Here is a 5992-nt window from a genome sequence, read left to right on the forward strand (position 1 = left end):
ACCCAATTGTATGTTGATTTAAAATATGTCTACACATATCTATCTACCTACTTACCTATCTACCTACCTACCTACCTACCTACCTACCTACCTACCTACCTACCTACTTACCTGCCTATCTGCTTACATACATACATACATACATACATACATACATACATACATACATACATACTTACATACATGCACACATATGTGTATATATTCTTCATTGACAGAAATTACGAAGTAAATGCTATGCGCAAAACTTTCGGCTGTTGAGTCACTTTGTGACTTCTGCCGATAAAAACATATACCATCGTATATCGAGTTCTATTTATCATGCTTGTTCTACAAATAGCTTCCCCATTCTCTCTTTCTCTCTCTCTTTTCCCTCTCTCTCCACCCTCTCTCTCTCTCACTAATAATATGCGTGTGCGCGTGTGTATGAATATGTATGCATAATCCCTGGCTAATGTTCCCAATGATTTCTTTCTTAAACATCTAGTTATCTTGTGTACATTTTAAATCACCGTATAATTGGATATTTCTTCAGTTACACCAACAACTATAGATGACAGTTGAGAACATTTTGCTGATCGCATTTCGATGTCTGTAAAAGACAAACATTATTCCAGTAAGAGGTATTACTTCTCGGTTTGCATTTCATCTACTATTATAGCTGCGGACAAATTTATTCATGAGCCCAGGAGCTTAGTAAAGGAAACAAAATAAGATAAATTGTTGATGTTTTTCTCAAAAAATTTTATAACGTAAGTGAAACGAATTCATCGAAGTTGAAAATTAAATTTGAGTCAAAGATTCCGTTCCATCGAAACTGATCTCTTATTCTACATCGAAATAGCAAACAAATCTCTGTTATATCAGTTTCAAATTTTGGCACAAGGCCGACAATTTCGAGGGGGAGGGGGTTATGTCGATTATATCAGCCTCAATGCTCGGTTGGTACTTATTTTATCGACCCCGAAAGGAGGAAAGGCAAAGTTGACCTCAGCGGAATTTGACCTCAGAACGTAACGACGGACGAAATGTTGCTAAGCATTTTGCCCGGCGTGCTAACGGTTCTACCAGCTCGCCGCTTTAAATCTCTGTTATATTAAAGTCGGGCGGCATTATGAAAAAAAGGAAGACATATGAAGTAATGCAGTCCTAGGTAGCCTTAAAAAGGCAGAATAGTCATGACTGGAGCGCCTTTGTTCAGAAGTATGGTTATTCAGGTTTAACCAATGAGAAAATAGCAATAACAACGGCGACAGATGCTATATGCTCTTACACTCTCATAAATATCCTAGAGAGGTAGAAAACCGGATGTCTAATGTAATACGCATATGTTACACTGTGACTTTCCTGCTTTATCCAAAAATATTAACGGGTCCAGTACGATTAAAATAGCTTCCATCAGGAACGTGGCTCATAAGAAACCTGTTCTTTTAAGAGTGAAATTATCATAAGTATGGAGATGAAGCGAATGCTGCACCGAGTCAGTATTTCGGTAAGTCATGTTCAGATTTCAGATGTCCATATGAAAAATGCTTTAATTCATATCTGCTACCAAAGTATTTTATATGGTAATTTCGCTGTCTCAAAGCTTGTGACCATGTGAAATGAGCAAAACAAGTAAAAGTTCTACAACAGAACTAGAAGCCGCTACACGTATTAAGTATGTTGCAGACCAGCTGGTAAATGACTTAAGATACAACATACGGTGCCTTGCCGTCGAGTATTGGCAAATGCAGTCCATACAGCGAATCTTAATTGATTCATTTAATTGTCAGAAATTAATAGTGTCGTTAAAAAGTACATAAGCACACATAACCGATACATGCTCTTTTGCAGCATCTGTTCTTCGCGTTCTGGAAACAAATCCCGTCTCTTATCATGGGCTTCATCATGGCGGGAAACTGAGTATTCAAGGTATTGCTAATATCAGACGACGTGGCATAATTGGGGTCACATATCGGTTACATTAATGCAAATAATAATAATAATAATAATAATAATAATAATAATAATAATAATAATAATAATAATAATAACAATGATAATAATATCTATCTCAATAACATAGATTTACTTGTCAGTTGCTTGATCTTAACCAGCTGAGCATATCCCTTGGTGGCTGACGATATGTGCATCATGAGCAGAAGTAGTGGGGGAGCACTATAGCCATGTTTTGAGAGTAATTCCTTTGGGATTTGAATAGTTCGCATCTGAAAACATTGGTGTTTCATTTAACTCCCTTAAGCTTCTCGACCTGAAGCAAATGCTGAGCCCCACCTGCAAGGTAATGCACTGTTTATCTTGAAATGAGATCACAATGTTACACATATATGTACCCCAGTGTCACTTTGATGGCATAAGCTGCTGCAGTACCAAGCAGTGACTCACATGGTTTCTGATCTTAACTGATTGGAAGTGTTATCATGTACATTATTTTGTCTTGGTATAAAAAGATGGGCTACAGCAAATATTCTGCTCAATACCACAGATTTGCTTGTCAGTTGCTTGACCATAACCAGTTGAGCATATCCCTTGGTGGCTGACGATTTGTGCATCTCTGATCACGAGCAGAAGTAGTGGGGGAGCATCATAGCTATGTGTTGAGAGGAATTCTTTGGGGTTGGAATAATTCACCTCTGAAAACATGGGTGTTTCGTTCAACATCCTTAAACAGCCCTTATTCAGGGACCATTTGAGCAGGATGAGCTACTCCATATGCGCTGTTTATCTTGATATGAGATCACCATGTCACGCATGTATATATATATATATATTTTATTATTACTATTATTATTGTTGTTGTTGTAATATGCCCTGGTGTTGTACTTGGCAGTGGCTCTCATGGCTTCTCATGTTAACTGGTTGGAAATGTTAGGTACATGGTTTGTCTTGGTGTAAAAGATGGGCTACAATAAATATTGCTTGTCAGTTGTTTGACCATAACAAGCTGAGCATGTCAATTATTGGCTGACAATATATGTATCTCTGATCACAAGCAGAAGTAGTGGGGGAGCATCATAGCCATGTGTTGAGAGGAATCCTTTGGGGTTTGAATAATTCACCTCTGGAAACATGGGTATTTTATTCAATATCCTTAAACAAGCCTTATTCTGTGCTCTTTTTGAGGGGGGTGGATACTCGACCCGAGGAAAATTCTAACTGGACCTCACCTGCAACGTCATGCGCTGTTTATCTTGATATGAGATCACCCAGTTGTGCACATATGGTTGTGATGCATGTGCCTGGTGTACCTTATCAGACGGGTAGTCATGATGGGTAAATCGATCTTCATATATTTGTATCCCAGTATTATTTTGATAAGGACATAAATTTCTCTAACAAGGCTTTGGTTAACTCGAGGTTGTAGTAAACGACTGTTTAAAACACCACGCGGTGGAACCTTGTAGTTGTGAAGCAAACTTCTTAACCAGAGAGCTATGCCTGTAATATATTTTTTCTTTTACTCTTTTTACCGATCACAATGACTCAGTTACTGATCATAATTCTTTAAGATAAAGACCATCTCCAACTATACTATTAACAACATGAAAGCAAAGTGATATTCAGAGTTATCCTGAATAGACAGAGACTTCAGGCAGAAAACATCAAAGCCGAGGAACAAGCACGCTTCTGCAAAGTTAGAAACACCACTGAAAAGACAAACCTCCTCTCTCTCACTGCGTGGAACACCTTTGATACTAAACTTATTTATGCCATATCTTTATAGATTTCATGAAGGTACTGAACTGTTTATGGCATGATGTTCTATAAGCCACCATGCAGAAATTCAGCATGGGAGTGAAGTTGATTTGTGCTACTCGATTACTGCCCGATAGTGTGACGCCAAGGTAGGCAGGAAAGGGTTCCCCACTATTGTAGGTGTCGATCCGACTATGGACTAGCTACTTTCCCACACTCTCAGCTTCTTAGAACGGATCATGACCGAACGTCCTTGAAGACCATGTGAGCAGCGTTAGTAACGGAAGGAGAAGTATTGGAAATTTAAATCTTTTTAAAATCTTTATAGTTATTGATGTACTGGCAGGAAAGGAAGATGATATGGTTGGCATAGTTACCTTCAAAGAATCTCCATTATATTTGGAATGGAAACCAGTACGGAAGTCAAACAAGTGCTAACATGTCAACGATGTCATTACAACAATTACAACAGACACTTCAGTATAAAGAGAGAAACTAAAGACAGTGCAGAAGTTCAAATATCTGGCAGCAATATTAATGACAAAGAAAAGGCGGCGAGCTGGTAGAACTGCTAATGCGTCGGGAAAATGCTTAGCGGAATTTCGTTCGTCTATACTTTCTGAATTCAAATCCCGCTGTGGTCGACTTTTTCTTTCGAGGTCAGTAAAATAAGTACCAGGTGAGCACTAGGGTCGATGTAATCGATTTACCCCGTCCCCCGAAATTGCTAGCCTTGTGCCAACATTTTAAATCAATATTAATGACAAAGCGGCAAGACTAGAAAGCTTTACAAGAACTACACAGGCATTAACAGAGAGATAGAAACATTAAAAGTTATTCTCTTTTCATGTATTTGTACTCTCTATATTCTTATACACTAGCGAATCAGGGACACCAACTACAAGGAAACAGAGAAAGACACTTGCACTAGATATAGAATGCTAGTATCATAGATATCAATCAGGACCACCAAATTCTATGGCATGTTACATTACAACAAGCTTACTATTGATATAATCGACCTCGAGGAAGATAAAATGCAAGGTAAATTTCGACAGGATTTGAACTAAGAATATAAAGGGATGATGTGTGCTCTGGCATGTTTTTAAAAATTTCTCCAATAGAGTAAGATGCTTCTATTCATATTTAAGTCTACCTCTTCGAAATATACTTGAATTACATCAAAATATAAACAGATTCGCAAAATCATCACGTTTGGTTCCCCCTGGCCGTAAAGATTTTTTTTTCATAAATATAACGAAAAGAAAGTTGAGATGAAAAGGCCATACAACGAGTTCCAACGGTGATGCGAAGAGTATCCTGTAAGGAATTGTGAAGGAAAGGTGGACAACCACAAGGAATGAACAGGAAAATTACATATTAAAGGAGACCTGGGCTATGGCAGTCTGTCAAGAACAGGTGAAGATTGATACATGGCCGATAAAGACGGTGTCTTCATGAATTCATCGGCAGTTCAGGGCCCGTGCATTAAATCAGCAAACAGCAGGGAGCTCTTGGACGCGTGTTATTTGTTGTTGTTTAACCCCGAGTCACGCCTGATCGAGGAGGTCAAAGATCAAAAGGATTTCAACCATGACCATCTCGTTTTCTTTTAGTATGACTACATTGGTGGAGTGTCATTTGAGGGAGATTTACTTGCTATTTATAACTGGTCAAGTGATCATGTGGAGCTTGCCTGGTTGGTTAGTTTCATGCAAATTCGGATATACAGTGTATAATGTAGAGGGCATGTATATGTGTTTTTGCGGTTTGTGCATGTCTATGTGTTTTGCGAGCGTGTATATTTCTGCGGGAATCGATGGTTTATAAATATGCAAAATAATTAGCCTTGTATATGCATGTGTGCACATGCTCGGTATTGCGTTTCGTAGTAGTTGTTTAACCTCAGATCAGTTCCATGGAACATGCTTATTATTAAAGCCATTCTTAAGGCGGCGAGCTAGCAGAACCGTTAACACACTGGACAAAATGCTTAGCAAACATTTCGTCTGAACTTTACGATCTGAGTTCAAATTCCGCCGAGGTCGACTTTGCCTTTCATCCTTTCGGGGTCGATAAAACAGGCACCAGTTGAACACTAGGATGTAATCGGCTTCCCCCCTTCCCTCAAAAATTCCTGGCACTGTGCCAAAATTTGAAACCATTATTAAAGGCATTCCGGCTATGATCATTTACCTATCAGTCATAGAGTATATAGGTTACGTTTGCTAAATGTGTCCTTTTATTTTTAAGGTAGTAGAGTATGATATGATGAGTATTTGTCTGCTATTTC

At 38.5% G+C, this 5992-nt stretch overlaps 2 protein-coding genes across 10 annotated transcripts in view; one reads left to right on the forward strand and one right to left on the reverse strand.

Annotated features, from left to right (window-relative positions):
- LOC106875983 (uncharacterized) overlaps window positions 1-5992 on the reverse strand; it is a 268731-nt gene that overhangs the window by 252937 nt on the left and 9802 nt on the right. The window lies entirely within an intron of this gene.
- The window catches only part of LOC128248735 (uncharacterized), a 68408-nt gene continuing 63362 nt past the window's right edge, over window positions 947-5992 (forward strand). The window contains exon 1 of the mRNA XM_052970771.1: window positions 947-1492. The gene's annotated coding sequence lies outside the window, so the exon portion shown is untranslated. The remainder of the gene's footprint in view (window positions 1493-5992) is intronic.

Source organism: Octopus bimaculoides, chromosome 9 (genome assembly GCF_001194135.2).
Source record: "Octopus bimaculoides isolate UCB-OBI-ISO-001 chromosome 9, ASM119413v2, whole genome shotgun sequence".
NCBI classification, from domain to species: Eukaryota; Metazoa; Mollusca; class Cephalopoda; order Octopoda; family Octopodidae; genus Octopus; species Octopus bimaculoides.